Here is a 17,786-nt window from a genome sequence, read left to right as displayed (position 1 = left end):
AATTATATTAACCGACTTACACAGTTTAGAACCGAAAAACAAGTTCTCTATTTGTACATATTTTACAAAAATTTGGCCCCTTCAGTTGACACTTGGACTTAGAAATTTTGACCTTCTCGATATTTCACAAAGTGCAAATATTAGACATGAAAAGTAGACGACTTACACAGTTTAGAACCGAAAAATAAGTTCTCTATTTGTACATTTTTCCAAAAATTTTGGTACTTTGCGGTTTCACGCCAGTGATTGTCCTTAACCGGCTTTTAATAATAGAGCATTAGTATCTACCGCATCAATGATGAATCGGGTAGTCTTATTGTTCTCTCGGTGCTCTATAACGGTAAAAAGATCTGTCACTCATGAAATATTTGACAACCCTATTCAAAGGAGATAAAAACTACTTGTTTTGGAAGAAATAAAAACCCTAAAGTGGCTATTATTCTGATGATATAGAGGTAATAGCTACTTTAGGGTTAACCACTGAACCCTAAAGTAGCTATTATTTCTAACTTACCAGGATAATAGCCACTTTAGGGTTGATTGATTAACCCTAAAATAGCTATTGCTTCTTGCTGAATTCTTCATTGTTAAAGCGACCTTTTAGCGTCGTCTCATCAATTCAGGGCACTGAGAATAGCATAAGATGGACCCCAAATCACCCTTGATACAAAGAGAAATCGAGGGTTATCGTACATGATCGGTCATTAACAGTAGAGCAGGGATCCATCTTATGGTATTCTAAGTGGGTTAAATCGATAATAAGACGCTAAAAAATGTATTTAACATGGAACATTTTGGCAAGAACTCGGTGATCATGTAATACCATCAGCGGCGGAAATCTGCGGATGCCGTAATATGTTTGTAAAGTTTTGATCTTTGCTGTTATATCGTAAATAAAATCTAGTAAGTTTAGCACAGATATTAAACTATTTACCGTAGCCCAAATGAAATCTGACGATATTTCTCATCGATACTACGACACTCGTCATAACGCGAGCTGTAGGAGGAGGGTTATTGTTTGTTTCCGACTTAGGACTTTCCAGCCCTAGATCAAAGGATGATGATGAAGATGATGATGCTCAATAGTCCTATGAAGCCATAGTAATTGGTCATCCGTCTTACGGTATTCTACTATTATTCTATTAAGTATATTTCATTTTTAGAAAAAAAAAGATGAATATCAAAGGGATGAAAATGGTGATGGCTCTTTTTCGGCATGAAAATTCGACCCTTCCTTGGGACTATGAATTTGATAAGTGCGAATCTCTTAAGGAGAAACTCGACGCGAGCAAGAATGACTTCAACACTTTGTACATTATATGGATCGTTACTTTGGTCCTGTTTGTTATTGTTCTGTCATGTTTGGTGATTTACACCCGTCCACCACAGATTGAGGAAGTAAGTAAATTCACAGACACAAGCCCTTGACATTTACATTTTCACCCCTTGACACGTGTTTTTTCCCTGGAAGAACATTAAATCGACCCCATGGATACAAAAATTTATCCTTGGATATTACAAATTCACCAAATAGATACAACCGTTTTTCAGAATTTCTTGATAAACCTACAAATATACCTTCCAAGCCTTGTGTGAAGTATTTTCTGCAACAGGCCTATTATTTTTATCACTAACACATTCCAGGAATCCAATGAAGCCGTGGTGCAAAATGACCCCCTAACAGAGGAAGATATGGTGTGACAGACAAGATTTTTGTATCTTTATTATTGTTTTTCAATATAGTGATTTTTAAAAAGGGTTTGTCAATTGCATTTTCTCGTATGTGAAGCAGGATTCTGAGCTATCTTTTCATAAGACCACAAATACTCTTCTTAGGAATTGGCTATTCATTCACGATTTGCCAAGTATGATCAAACTCGGACCAAAGGTGCCTTTTAGAGTACTTAATCTGTTCCGTCTCCGAAAGATGAAACCTAAAGTGGCTATAGGATCGAAATCGCATCAATGACTACTTTAGGATCCAAGATTTGTCAAACCTAAAGTGGTCATAAGGATATTTCAATTTGGGAGGGGTCGGTAAACTTCCAGGCTAAAGTCTGAGCCTTATTGGACCATTTTTTGAACTTTTGGATCCTCAGATCCTAAGGTCCAAAGTCTAAGTCTAGCGTTAAAACTCAGAGTTAAAATTCTACCTTTCCAACATAACTTACAGCAGTTCCAAATTGTTTGTGGTTTTAAAATTTCGAGGGAATTTGCCTTTTTTCTCAAATGTTATGACTTTCATTGTATAATGAGCATCTATTTAGTCTATTACCATTCAATAATCACGAGCAGCGCCCGTGAACACCTTTTGGTCTAGCTTCCAATTTCTGTTTAGTTTACAATACCGTTCAGAATTCCTGAATGATAACCCACCGTAAACGTGCCAATTACACGCTTATGCTGTTCATTGCCTGTGTTCTTTATTCTCTGTATCCCGATTTCCAAAATATTAGCCAATTTTAAAATATGAATAATGTCTATTTTAGGTTTACATATGGAAACCTAAAATGGATATTATTAGGAATTCCAGATAATATGTACTTTAGGTTTAATAAATGAAACCTAAAGTTGGAATTATTTAGATTATTTGATGGAAGGTGTCTTTTTAACGCCCGCACTATTGATGACGCCCTGTCTTAACAAGCTAACAATACCTATTGCAGGTGTTTAACTAACGTGTTCTTTAAAGAAATTGTATAGGTTTTCTCTCTTAAGACTGTCTTATTTGTATAGAACTTACCACAGGACTGACCACGATGGCGGCACTTTATGATTAATCAAAAGAGATGATTTTACTGTGCTACTTAGGTCTTAACATATTGTATTACTAAGATTACCTTACCTAGCACTGTAAATTTAAATGATTATCTTGTATTTCAAAAGTTCCAGATGTTGAAATGTTTTCAAGAACTCCAGAGCTTGCTAGTCGAAGAAAAATTTTCACATCTTGATAATAGATCATGCATTTGCAGCTTTAAGATACAGCTGCTAGATATTTCTCCAGCTGCAGATCTTTCTTTCTTTCGTCAACGGACGATCTCTTTTTGGTCAGATCCCTATACTTGGTTAATGAAAGATTTTTATTGATCAGTTAGGGTTAGGGTCAGTAAAGCTCGATTGAACCACTTGAAAATAGAATTGCTCCTAATTCAGCCGAATTTACACAGCTTAGAGAGCGTTGTTTTAAAAAACGCAAGTTATATTGTTAAAGTAGAGCTAACAGTTACTCTTACATCTTATGAGCACCACCTTCTATTGAATGCTGCAAGCAATTATCCAAAATCTGGTATCTTTGGAATTTCATATGAACGCACAGTAAATTTATTTAATTAAAAGAATCGGAAGTAGCAAGGATTTTCATGCTTTTTGTCAAGTCGGGCTCAATCAGAACTCCCGTAAGGGTATAACATCAAACAAAATTAGGAAGTCTTCTTTATCATTCTAAAGATATCCAAAATCTACGCTTAGAAGTAAACCTAAAATGTCTTAACAATGCCCGTTTTTTATTAGCCAGACAAAAAAACCCTAAAATAGGTATAATTCAGATGACTTTTTGGACTTGTAAATTTTTTGCCTCAACATTTTTCTTTAAAACTGCTTATATTAGTCAACACAAAATTCGCAAAAACGAGTTCCAAATTTTCCTTCTAAAAGCATAATTTTGCCTGCTAATGTATAAATTCAAGCTCAAAGTTTTAGTAGGAGGTCCCCTTAACAAAATATTAAGAAGTATTGGGTCAATTTCTAATGCAACCTGGCAGGTAGAATCGTGTACTTTACAGAACAACTTAGACTGTAAATTTAAATGATTATCTTGTATTTCAAAAGTTCCAGATGTTGAAATGTTTTCAAGAACTCCAGAGCTTACTAGTCGAAGAAAAATTTTCACATCTTGATAATAGATCATGCATTTTAGATACAGCTTATAAGCTCCAGCTGCAGATATTTCTTTCGTCAACGGACGATCTCTACTTTGTGGTCAGATCCCTTACTTGGTTAATGAAGATTTTATTGATCAGTTAGGGTCAGTAAAGCTCGATTGAACCACTTGAAAATAGAATTGCTCCTAATTCAGCCGAATTTACACACAGCTTAGAGAGCGTTGTTTTAAAAAACGCAAGTTATATTGTTAAAGTAGAGCTAACAGTTACTCTTACATCTTATGAGCGCCACCTTCTATTGAATGCTGCAAGCAATTATCCAAAATCTGGTATCTTTGGATTTTGGAATTTCATATGAACGCACAGTAAATTTATTTAATTAAAAGAATCGGAAGTAGCAAGGATTTTCATGCTTTTTGTCAAGTCGGGCTCAATCAGAACTCTCGTAAGGGTATAACATCAAACAAAATTAGGAAGTCTTCTTTATCATTCTAAAGATATCCAAAATCTACGCTTAGAAGTAAACCTAAAATGTCTTAACAATGCCCATTTTTTATTAGCCAGACAAAAAAACCCTAAAATAGGTATAATTCAGATGACTTTTTGGACTTGTAAATTTTTTGCCTCAACATTTTTCTTTAAAACTGCTTATATTAGTCAACACAAAATTCGCAAAAACGAGTTCCAAATTTTCCTTCTAAAAGCATAATTTTGCCTGCTAATGTATAAATTCAAGCGCAAAGTTTTAGTAGGAGGTCCCCTTAACAAAATATTAAGAAGTATTGGGTCAATTTCTAATGCAACCTGGCAGGTAGAATCGTGTACTTTACAGAACAACTTAGACTGTAAATTTAAATGATTATCTTGTATTTCAAAAGTTCCAGATGTTGAAATGTTTTCAAGAACTCCAGAGCTTACTAGTCGAAGAAAAATTTTCACATCTTGATAATAGATCATGCATTTTAGATACAGCTTATAAGCTCCAGCTGCAGATATTTCTTTCGTCAACGGACGATCTCTACTTTGTGGTCAGATCCCTTACTTGGTTAATGAAGATTTTATTGATCAGTTAGGGTCAGTAAAGCTCGATTGAACCACTTGAAAATAGAATTGCTCCTAATTCAGCCGAATTTACACAGCTTAGAGAGCGTTGTTTTAAAAAACGCAAGTTATATTGTTAAAGTAGAGCTAACAGTTACTCTTACATCTTATGAGCGCCACCTTCTATTGAATGCTGCAAGCAATTATCCAAAATCTGGTATTTTTGGATTTTGGAATTTCATATGAACGCACAGTAAATTTATTTAATTAAAAGAATCGGAAATAGCAAGGATTTTCATGCTTTTTGTCAAGTCGGGCTCAATCAGAACTCTCGTAAGGGTATAACATCAAACAAAATTAGGAAGTCTTCTTTATCATTCTAAAGATATCCAAAATCTACGCTTAGAAGTAAACCTAAAATGTCTTAACAATGCCCATTTTTTATTAGCCAGACAAAAAAACCCTAAAATAGGTATAATTCAGATGACTTTTTGGACTTGTAAATTTTTTGCCTCAACATTTTTCTTTAAAACTGCTTATATTAGTCAACACAAAAATTCGCAAAAACGAGTTCCAAATTTTCCTTCTAAAAGCATAATTTTGCCTGCTAATGTATAAATTCAAGCTCAAAGTTTTAGTAGGAGGTCCCCTTAACAAAATATTAAGAAGTATTGGGTCAATTTCTAATGCAACCTGGCAGGTAGAATCGTGTACTTTACAGAACAACTTAGACTGTAAATTTAAATGATTATCTTGTATTTCAAAAGTTCCAGATGTTTGAAATGTTTTCAAGAACTCCAGAGCTTACTAGTCGAAGAAAAATTTTCACACATCTTGATAATAGATCATGCATTTTAGATACAGCTTATAAGCTCCAGCTGCAGATATTTCTTTCGTCAACGGACGATCTCTACTTGTGGTCAGATCCCTTACTTGGTTAATGAAGATTTATTGATCAGTTAGGGTCAGTAAAGCTCGATTGAACCACTTGAAAATAGAATTGCTCCTAATTCAGCCGAATTTACACAGCTTAGAGAGCGTTGTTTTAAAAAACGCAAGTTATATTGTTAAAGTAGAGCTAACAGTTACTCTTACATCTTATGAGCGCCACCTTCTATTGAATGCTGCAAGCAATTATCCAAAATCTGGTATCTTTGGATTTTGGAATTTTATTTGAACGCACAGTAAATTTATTAAATTAAAAGAATCGGAAATAGCAACGATTTTCATAATTTTTATCATGTCGGGCTCAATCAGAACTCCTTTAAGGGTATAACATCAAACAAATTTAAGGCTGTTCAACGCAATTGCTGAGTTAGCACATAGAAGAATGACTACTTAAGGTCCCTGATGGTTAATTTGCCCGCTCCTCAGAGCTTAAATATAGGCGACCGCCAGTTTGCAATCAGAATATCAGAAAAAAACTAATACCTACTTTAGGGTTTGTCCCTCTGTTAGTCATAAAATTAAATAACATCCACGTCCAATAAATCAAATCCCGTTTTTTTTGATAAAAAGGTTCTAAATGCATTTTAAACCGAATCTTTACTTCAATGCATAATAAATCGGGTATTAGGAAACTTGTAATACGAAAAAACGAAGAACTTTAACAATCAAGGAAATGGTGTATAATGCCTATTTAGGGTTTGACCGGAAGAAAAGTGTTTTGAGTACAATGGATGGAATAACGTGAAAGCACGTTACTAAAAATATAAAAGCCGCCAAAAAAAGTTCAATTTAAAGGCTTACATCAGAATTTATCGACACTTAAAGTCAAATAAATAATACCCATTTTAGGGTTAAGCGCTATAGAAAAAAATTGAGACTTTAATTGCGAATTTCGACAGCAGATATGAATTCTACGACTAAAATTTAGCCTAAGGCTTTAAATTCGCAGTTTCCGATATCCTATTCTTTAAGAAAAAAAAAAGATGGTTTCATTTTTGTATGAACTCTAAGACGGTACGGTTATACAACCAACTTGGATTCTTGAGAATTCGAAAAAAACCTACCCCTACGCGATATGAAGTTCTAAGTTAGCTCACTGAAGAGAGCAATAAAAGCTGTCCTAAAATCCTGAATTTCACGTTTACTATGGCCAAGGGAGGCTCAAAACCTTAGACTGATTAAAACTGATAAATGACCAATAAGAACCACTAATTTCACCCCTAAAGTGGAAATAATTGCGTCAAAAAAAAATTATCTCTTGAAAAAACGCCATTCAGCACATGAGATACTGAAAATCGATATCTGCGATGAATTTTACGTACTATAGACCTTTTTCTGTAATTTTTAACAAACTATTGAAGGTTCAGTGATCCTTGTTATAAAAATGGAATTGGAACCCACTATTTTTTGAGCAAAACCTAGAGTGGCATTATCCAGATTTAGGTTTACAATGCAGGTTAGGGTTAGGGTTAGGGTTAGGGTCACTATTTAATAATAACCTATTTTTTTTTTTTTTTTGGCTACCCAACAAACGGAAAGTGGCAGCAACTGCTATTGCAGAAAATCTAACAGAGGAGGAGAGGAATATAATCAACAATTTGTTGCTAGAATACATGACCAATGAGAAAAAAGATGCGGGTAAAGGTGAAGTAAGAAGTATATAAGACTCGACCAGTGCCGTGGCTGACAGATGAAGTAGTCGCTGTGAAGAGAAAATTTGACGAGTCTTGTAATCAAAAAAATACATCATTGAAGCGCGCAAGAATTCTGGGGCCACCAACCGAAAGACGGAAGTCGCACAAAGTACCACGTGAATTTTTAATCGACTAATTTTTCCTTTTGATTTGTTATTTTTCTACTAACATTTTGTAAAAATATATAACCTAAAAACTGTTATAACATGGTTGTCTCGCTTCGATTCCTAAGTTATCCGTGGTAGGATAACTGTTTTCTATAGTTATAACATGGTGGTCCCGCTTGGATTCTTAAGTTGTACGGATGGGATTCCGAGATTATCCATGGTTGGATAACCATGATACAACAAGTGTCCGATTTACGAGGTTGAACAGCTTGTGTTAAACATTGTCATTGATTGAATTCTCAACTGATTGCTTGTGCTAGTCTCAATCAGCTATTCCGACCCTCCTATTATTCCTCTCTAAAGAAGGATGTCAATATAAGAAAAGCGTTGTCAACATTAGACACTTGCTGTCAGAGGGAGAGTTTGGCTGTGGCAAACTTTCCATCAAACCCATAACTATTTTTCACCAAGTAATATTTACTTCAAGATTAATTTAAAAATACACCACAAAATATGTGGTGTAAATATCACAAAAACACCTACTGACAAAGTATTGACGACAAATTGACATGAGTGGAGGACACTTGACTAAAAGATCAAAAAGAGCTTACAAATACAATACGACAATACAACAACTCACATCTCTCATATATATTACATACAAAGAGACAGCTCACTTGACAGAAAGACAATATACATCCAACATGACAGCTTTGCATATGACAACTTTAAGTCATATAACGAATTCCCAATAATGTCACTTTCAGGTCCAACAATTCAATTTTGATGAAAACTCAATTAAGAATTTCACCCAAATTTAATGCCATCAAGCAGAGTTGTAAAGTTCAGGGAAATCCAGCAAACTGTTATGTATTATCACTGCTCTCTTGGAGGTCAGAAACCAGGCATGCTGTATCACTTGCTATCGAAAAGTTCTACATTGAGTGTTCTGGTAGACGTTTTGCTTTGAATGAGGTAGAACAATGCATACAGCTAATGGAGGCAAAAGAATTAAAGAAGAAGTTGGACAAGAAATTGAATGATTTAATATGCTACCACTCCACCCCAATTCAATAACGAAGCCACTAAATAAGGCTGCTTTGAATGCCTTCAAAAGCTTAATCCATAATCATGTCCACAACCTTGAAGTGCCTAACATTGCCATGTTACCAAGAACCTTAGCTAGGCTATGTGGTAAAAGATACCTGGAAGGTGATCATATCCTATGGACATTATCAGAACATTGTTTGTTTATACAAACAGGATTCGAGACTTCAAGAGATTTGTCTCGAAAAATAAACATGGCAATATTGATTCACTTTTCTTTATTAATAATGTGGGCCGCAACAAAGATAAGAAAACATTTCTTGGCACTGATCATAATCATAGAGCTGTCCAAAATGTGAAACCAGCCAATATATTGGAATGATTGAATGTAATTTATGCAACGTCAGGTATCATATGTAAGTTTAAAGCATTACAGGGTACATATTTTTCTTAAGAAACTAGTTTTACCAAGCAACCTTAAAGTTTCTTAAGAAATGGGCCTTTTGAGCCATAAATGTTTCTTACATGTTTCTGAACTTTTTGACATAACCAGCCTCAGCATGCTTCTTAGTTTTTAGGCATTCTGAGCCTTATATTTCTAAAAACTGAAGTGTGTTTCTTAAAAAGAAAAAAAACGTGTAACCCAAAAATATGAGGGCTTGATAGCTTGATGACTAAATTGAAACTTGGTATATAATTTTCAGACTGTTCAGTTCAGTTGTTCTCAAGTTAGGTTTTTGAAGTCAAATTTTGCCTTTGAAAAAGCCCGAAAACAAAATCAAATTTTGACACAAAATTCCTTTCCTCGTTAAAGTCTTTAGTTTCGCTATACTAATTTGAGGTCGTTGTACTGTTTGCCCATCTTCGTACTATGATGATAAAATTGATAATCGATTTATTTACACAGGGATTCCGTCAAGCTGCAACAAGAAGAGGAATATTGGGTCTGCGAAAAGTCTCAGAAAAAGACCTCGCAAATAGACTAATGATAGTTTACAAAGAAAGAATAACCAGTTATTTACAACTGATTCGTTTTTCCGTTTTCTCTCTTGTTCAAAGAACTGCCTGGTTCAGATTCGTACTTTTTTATTCAGAATATCATTGTTCCAATCATCTCTTGGTTTACCATCGAGCCCTTCTTTTTTTAAGTGTCCGAGAACTAGGTTTATTACCCAAAGTTAACAATTTAGCCTCACTCTGTATAATTCAGGATTTTCTCTTAATTAAGCATGTTATAGATATTTTATAATGAAAAGCATGTACAGTATATAAATCCTCTAATTAACGTTTCCTAGTCAAATCCTCATATAAAAGTTTCTAAAAGGTGGACACTCAATTAGCGGACCCTCTGATTAGCGGACAAATTTTTTCGCACAAAATGGCCAAAACCCCTATATTAGCTCTTCAATTAGCGGACATTGAATATCAAACGGGTCACAGGCGTCCAAAATTGAAAAAAAAATGTTTAGATATTTTTATTTCCAGCACTTATTAGTCTTATTATTCGAATTATTTCTACAAATTTCCAGTTTTCCCTTGACCTGTTCAACAAATTTTAAGTAGGTGGGCCAAAGAAATCGTAAATCACTGGTACTTCAAGTCCGTACCCACCACCTCGATTTAACCTCTTGCCAGTCACTCGAGCTCTTTTATGACCTAGTGTCTGCAAATAAGTACTTTATTTTCGACACCCTGGGATAGCCTAATTTCAAAATTGGAGCTCCGAGATCAAAAGTTTCTAAAAAGCGGACACTTCTAATTAGCAGACAATAACCCCTTTACCCGATGGTGCCGACCCGCAGTTCAAACAAACTAACAAACATGAAAAATAAACAAAAACTAGCACACAAATACAAAGAAACAAAAAAAAAAGAGCTTAAACAAACAAGTTCAAAGAAAGAAGTATCAAAAATCCAAATAGAATGAAAATGTTTGGTCGATTTTCTAATTTTGTATTCGCACTATATCATAGAACGTGTGCTATTTTATCTTCTTGTAGTCCACTTTTTACATATACAAAGAACCTTATGTATATTTTTTATGTAAGGTATAAAAACACAATTATAGTATAGTAATATTAGTTTTAGATCCATAGCTATCTAGGATTTTATTTTATTTTACTAAAGAACGGCTTTGAAAGCTTAGTATTTATGAGCTAAAAGGTTCTTAGGTTTTTATTCATTGTCCATTTCTTCTAAAAACGAAAAGAGATTTATAGTGATGATATTGTATCAGAATTCGGTAATCACTTCGACAAGCTACTAAATTCACCGAGAGTTGACCATATCGATAACTCAGAGACAAACGAAAAACTTAAAGATTTCTTAGACGATGTACAGGAATCAATTGCCAAGGGTGAGTTCTACGTCACGAAATTGGAAGTATTGAATGCAATGAAAAAGCTTAAGACTGGTAAATCTCGCGATCCATTCCAACTAAAGGCAGAACATTACATATATGCGCAAAGTGATTCGTTTATCTCATATTTGACAACACTGATCAACAAGATTCTTACGTCGAAAAACATCCCCGAAGCACTTAGCACCTCGATAATAATCCCACTTGTTAAATCGTACAAAAAATCACTCAACAACCCGAACAACTACCGAGGAATTAGCATTTTACCTATAGTTACTAAACTTCTAGAACTTTTCATCCTGGAGAGATGTCCTGAAATAAAGAATCATATAGACTCACAGTTTGGGTTCACCAGTGGTTCCTCTACCCTCCACGCTGAACTTATTCTACAAGAAACTATTCAATATTACAACAAAAGAGACACTCCAGTTTATATTTGTAGCCTTGACGCTGAAAAGGCATTTGACTGTGTCAACTGGCTTACTCTATTCGAAAAGCTACGCGAGAAAGACTTTCCAGGTGAGATAATCTCTTTCCTCGTCCAATTTTACCTGAACGGTACTGCCACCGTAGTGTACCTATCTGGGGAATCAAAGCAGTTCACCCTCAGTCAAGGGGTTCGCCAAGGAGCCATCCTATCACCTCACATGTACAACATCTACACCCAAGAACTTATTTCGAACATCAAAGCCCTACAGATTGGCACCTCACTACCAAATGGTCTTCAGACATGTATTATAGTTTACGCTGACGACATTTTACTACTTAGCCCTACCCTCAGAAACCTTCAAACTCCCCTTAAGGAAAAATTCAGTACGCATGTAGTAAACATGTAGTACACATCAAGTAAATTGGAAGTAAACATAGTAAACATAAAGTAAACATTTGACCAAATAGTTCGCAGTACCAGTAAGCTATGAAAAAGTGGTACACTTTCTTCAGTACACATTGAAAAAATGAGTAAACAATAAATTAACAGTACACAATTTTTAGTACACATTGAAAAAGGCAGTAAACAATAAAAAAACAGTACACAATTTTAAGTACACATTGAAAAAGGCAGTAAACAATAAAAAAAACAGTACACAATTTTTAGTAAACTTTAAAGAGGCCCAGTAAACAAAAAAAATCAGTACACAAAATAAGGATGCGATGAAAAAAAACAGTATGCAGAATGAAAAGTGATTCAAATTATGAGTAAACAGTAAAAAAAGGTTTAGATATGGAAAATCAGTACACAGCTACCATACTACTTCGACTAAACGCCAGCTGGGGCGTTGGTTAAATTTGGATTTTAGGAGGGGACGTTCATTCGAGGAGGTGTTTATCAAATTATCTTTAGCCAGGGGCACTTTAATAAAGTAAATTTTAGCCATATTTTGTCTTTTCGTTTTCTTTCAATTCAAATATTTCATTTTAGCTATATGCTAAAATGGGTCAAACTATAAATTCAAGTCTCTTAGCCTACCCCAAAGTTATTAGCCTCGTTTTGGCGAAAAACTTGTCCCCAGGCCCCAAAAATCAACATTTTGAAAAAATGAAAAAACACCCCCGGGGATTTGCCCAAGGATAAAGTGTGCAAAATTTCAGCCTGATCGGACCATTTTTGAAGTCCCCAGCCTGTCCCAAAGTTCTAGCCTCGTTTTGGCGAAAAACTCGTCCCAAGGCCCAAAAAATCAAAATTTTGAAAAAATGAAAAAATCACCCCCAGATGTTTACGCAAGGATCAAGTGTGCAAAATTTCAGTCAAATACAATCATTTTTGAAGTCTCCAGCCTGCCCCAAAGTTTTAGCCTCATTTTGGCGAAAAACTTGTCCCCAGGCCCTAAAAATCAAAATTATGAAAAAAATGAAAAAAACACCCCCAGGGATTTGCCAATGGATGAAGTGTGCAAAATTTCAGCCTGATCCGATCATTTTTAAAGTCTCCAGCCTGTCCCAAAGTTTTAGCCTCGTTTTGGCGAAAAACCTGTCCCAAGGCCCCAAAAATCAAAATTTAGAAAAAATGAAAAAACTGCCCCCAGAGATTTGCCCAAGGATGAAGTGTGCAAAATTTCAGCCCAATAAGATCATTTTTGAAGTCTCCAGCCTGCCCCAAAGTCTGAGGGGACAGACAGACAGATACTACACAGACAACAGACATTGTCAGAGATTCTAACTCAACTGAAATTGAGAACTGCACTGCACACTCTGAAGTTGGGTATTATGTTTGAATATTCCCAGCAAAAACATTCAAACATAATTATGGGAGTCATCTATAAGATTAGAGGACATATAAATATCATACCTTTATATGGAACTGCAGGAGCACCCTGTCTCACTCACTTGCTTGCCTTTTTGTTTACTGTTTTATTCTTATTTTCCATCGTATTTTGCTGCGCGCGCGTTCGCGGGCGTTCGAGCAATGGAATGACTTCCATTCGAATGTTAAATTCGAATGTTTTGGTCAAATTCGAATGCTTTTGCTATTTAGCTGTCTTGGTATCCAAAACAAAACATTTCTTTCAAAATTTTAATGGTGACAGATGGTGAAGCTGGGTGAAGATGGAAAGAAAAACAGAAAGAATAAACATTGCAAAGACTTATTTGTTTGTAAAAGTTTATGTTTTAATTACATATTATATGTTCACCAGTTTACTATCAATCAATGGAAAGCAGGAAATTTTAGCCATGTAGATGGAGGTTTTTGGTTAGATTGGAGTGAATTAGAATCAGTTTTCTATATAGTTTTGTAAACAAATTATGTGAAGTTTGTGATTATGTTTGAGTTGAGTGGAATGTGATGGAAGAATGTTTCAAGAAGTTTTGATGACAAGCGAAGGAGGTAGCACAAGACAGTTGGATCTCTGTAAGTTCTACATATTTTATTTCACATTAGTCTGTTGCGCCTGAGCTGAACTTTGGACAAGGCAAAAATTTCAATTGAGTTTTAAAATTTCATGTCTTTGTCTTGAACTTGACTGCTAATAAGAAAAGCTTACAGTGCATCTACCAGAGCCATACAGCCAAGAATTGGTTCTTCACTTTTTGCATTCAAAAATTGAAAAATGCACGTCGTCGTCCGATGGGGTAACAAAAATTTTCTGGGATGGCTCATGGTAAAGCCGCAAAAAGTGTAAAGAAAAACATGATTTGTCGTGTGTACTGATGTGTACTAATGTTTACAGCTTGTTTACTGGCTCAGCATAAGCAATGAAATGTACTGCAATGTGTACTACAAGTGTACTGTAAGTGTACTGAAATGGGTCAGTACACAGTTGACTGTCTCATTTACGTACTGTATTGTTTACTCATTTCAGTACACTGTGTACTAGATTTTTTGAAGTACACAACAAGTAAACAAGTACACAGTTTACTGTCTCATTTACGTACTGTATTGTTTACTCATTTCAGTACACTGTGTACTAGATTTTTTGAAGTACACAGGAGTACGTAAGTAGTACACAATTGAGACAAAAAAATTTACTGATTGTGTACTTAGAAGTTTACTGCTGATTTTTCCTTAAGGGTCTTATTGACCACTGCGCATCCTTCGGTAAGGAACACGGGCTTAAATTCAACCAAGCAAAGACTAAAACACAATTCGTCATATCTGGACCCACCAAAATCAAATCGCCGACCCTGACTCTTAACGACTGTCAAATATCACAACAAGACACCCTAACGCATCTCGGATTTCAATGGACAAAAAAGAAAAATCATCTATGCTTAAAGAACCACAGAGTCACTCGAATAGCAGAGTTATGGTCTGTAGCCACCTCCCTCATCGCTTCCGGCATCCGTAACTGCCATCCTAGCACTATTGTTTCTATATACAACACAATTGTCATACCAAAACTTCTCTATGGCCTTGAATTAGTTGAACTTACAAAATCAGAGATGGAGTACCTTGATTCTCAGGCAAGGGCTTGTTTAAAATCTCTATTCAACGTATCGAAGAGAAGCAAAAACGACATTTATCGACTGTACAGTATTCCCAATGTATGCAGCATTATCGATGAACGTCGTCTGAACTTACTCAGGCAGTTAGTGCTTAATGAATGTACCAAGAGTTATATCTGCTTTTTACTGTCTACTCATACGAACGTAGAATTCAGCTTTCTCGACAAATGTCAAAGAATAATCGATCTTAACGACATATCCTTCACAGAAACACTATTCGGCAAAAGACACCGTATTATTCAATGTTTTGATCAACTGCCCTCAGATATCTTTGATAAGTACAATGATTATATTCAAAACTGGCATGTTTATGATAATCGGGTTGCTTTCAAAGCAATGTTAGAAGAACACGTCATCAGAGCGAGAACAGGGATCTGACCTCTGTCTCTTTATTTCTTTCTTTTATCCTGCTCAAATCCCTGTTCTCGCATGTTGACTGTTCGTATATTCTATTTAACGTAGTCTTGTTTTTTATTTTCTTCTTTTTAACCTGTACATATTTTTGTTTATATACCATTCTACTGGTGATAAAAGAGATTCATATATATTATCCTATCTTATCTTACTTAAAAATGCGAATTTTCAAAAAGTAGGCCCAGAACCCGGTTCGACACCTAAAGTCCGAAATGCCGTGCACACGTCCGCATTGGAAAGAAAGAACGAAAAAGAAAAGGGTTGGCTTATTTGGTAACCTAGACTAGTAAACCACGTCGTTGTATTTCGCTGCAGATTAAACTTTCAATGGGATCTATCTTTTTATATGTTTTCTGAATACAACGACTAGTTCCAAAAGGCGCTATTTACTAAATAAATGGTGGAGTGCTTTTTCTACCGCGGCGGAGTGCTCACTCAAAACAGCGCACTCACTCTCACGGATTAGAATAAAAAAGTAAACAAAACTCAGTACTTTTTTTACACTTTATTATTATGTTTTTTTTAATGAGACTCTTGAAAAACTAATTGCTGAACTAAATTAACAGCGTTTTTGAAAACTTGGTTTTTATTTTGTTAAAGGAGAGGTGTTTTATCATCTCATGTGCAACATTTTGATATACAATTCAATTCACTCAAATCAAAACAAACTCACATCCTGATTATTTTTTTATTTTAATGTATTATATAAAAGAAGGTGATTACAATGGAATATCAGTCAATTTAGAAGCTTTTTTATTTTTTATTTTGTTAAATGAGAGGTGTTTTATCATCTTATGTGCAACATTTTGATATACAATTCAATTCACTCAAATCAAAACAAACTCACATCCTGATTATTTTTTGATTTTGATGTATTATATAAAAGAAGGTGAGTACAATGGAATATCAGTCAATTTAGAAGCTTTTTTATTTTGAAAAAATTGAAAGTACTTGAAAGTACTTGAAACAAGATACCAACAACAAGACAAGGAGTTAAATAAAACTATTCACAAAAAGTATGATTTGTGAAATGAATGAAAAGAGTATAAACTGAACTGTACCTACCAGCTAGGTACTCCAAAACAAAAATATTCATGTAAGGGGAAAAATCTCTTTCAAAAGAAAAAGATGAACATTTTGTTAGAAAAACGACATCAAGAATATAAAAGATCAGGGGATCAAGGGCCATTGCAGGCATAAGAAAACTTTTTTTTTTATAAAAGCCAAAAAGAAAAAGCTTTTACAAAACATAAAATTATATGTATTTGTACATATTGACCTCCTATTTTGCTGTAAAAATTATATATAGTATCTACATAAAATTACTTCCAAATCCAAGTGGTTGTTTTTAAATTGGCAAAAGTCCATTCAAAATTTTCATAAATTTTATAAGCATTTAGCATTTAGCATTAAGTTTTGAAAGACTTTCACAGTAGATATAAATTTCAGTCTGAACGTGTTCAACAACACCAGGGGACAACAAAAAATTACAAGGTAGAAGTATGCTCCGGGGGAGGGGGGCACCAACCTTGACGACCGACGGGGATGTGCCCTGCGCTGGAGTTTGAAAAGTGGACCCTGTGAGATATGAATGTTTGGTAAATTTTGGACCATTTCAGAACGATAAATGATTCAATCGAAAAAAATCTGTAAAGTGGCAAAAATGACTTAAAGGAGATGACAAATTCAAATATTTTCTAATATTTCTAATATTCTCACTGTAAAAATACACCTTTCCCGTAATTCGTAAAAGTAATGCGCGCGCATTATTTTGATGCTCTCCACCGTTTGGTCTCTGGAGGTAAACAAACCCGTTTTTGCCTGCGTCCCCTTAGGGAAAGTTGGTTTTTTGAGCTTTTCTTAAGTTCTGTCGAACAAAATCCCCTCAAATTTTAGTATGTTCAATCTATTCATGATATTATACCACCCTGAAAATATTTTGCCAAGAGAAGGTCGCTGTCAAAAGTTAGAGGCTCAAATCCCACTTTCCCTAACCCCTCGCAGGCAAAAACGCGTTTTTTACCTCCCAAACAATTTTATACACAACGGTGGAGCGCACATTTTCCCGGGCCATTTCTGAGAAATTTGAATTACGGGAAAGGTGTATTGTCTAAAATGACCAAAAATCGACCCAGTCAGGGTTACTATCTTGAAAATTAGTACAAATTTGACACCCTATCATATATCTCTAGAGTCTGAAAAAGGGACCCTGATCAGCGGCATGTCCCCATACTTAATTTTGCCTAAGTGCCCCCTGGAAGTCTGCCAGTAGTGAAAACCCAAAATATCCTCGTACATCTAACAATTTCAAGGTAGTGAAATCCAGCTAAACAACAGCCGGGCATCCGAAA

At 35.0% G+C, this 17,786-nt stretch overlaps 1 protein-coding gene across 1 annotated transcript in view; it reads right to left on the bottom strand.

Annotated features, from left to right (window-relative positions):
* The window catches only part of LOC136815453 (N-alpha-acetyltransferase 50-like), a 431,221-nt gene that overhangs the window by 238,642 nt on the left and 174,793 nt on the right, over positions 1 to 17,786 (bottom strand). The gene's annotated exons all lie outside the window — the stretch shown is intronic.

The sequence above is a fragment of the Clytia hemisphaerica genome, unplaced genomic scaffold, assembly GCF_902728285.1.
Source record: "Clytia hemisphaerica strain Z4C2 unplaced genomic scaffold, Clytia hemisphaerica genome assembly, whole genome shotgun sequence".
Taxonomy (NCBI): Eukaryota; Metazoa; Cnidaria; class Hydrozoa; order Leptothecata; family Clytiidae; genus Clytia; species Clytia hemisphaerica.
The sequence above is the reverse complement of the archived record's forward strand: the minus strand, read 5'-3'. Positions and strand labels throughout refer to the sequence as shown.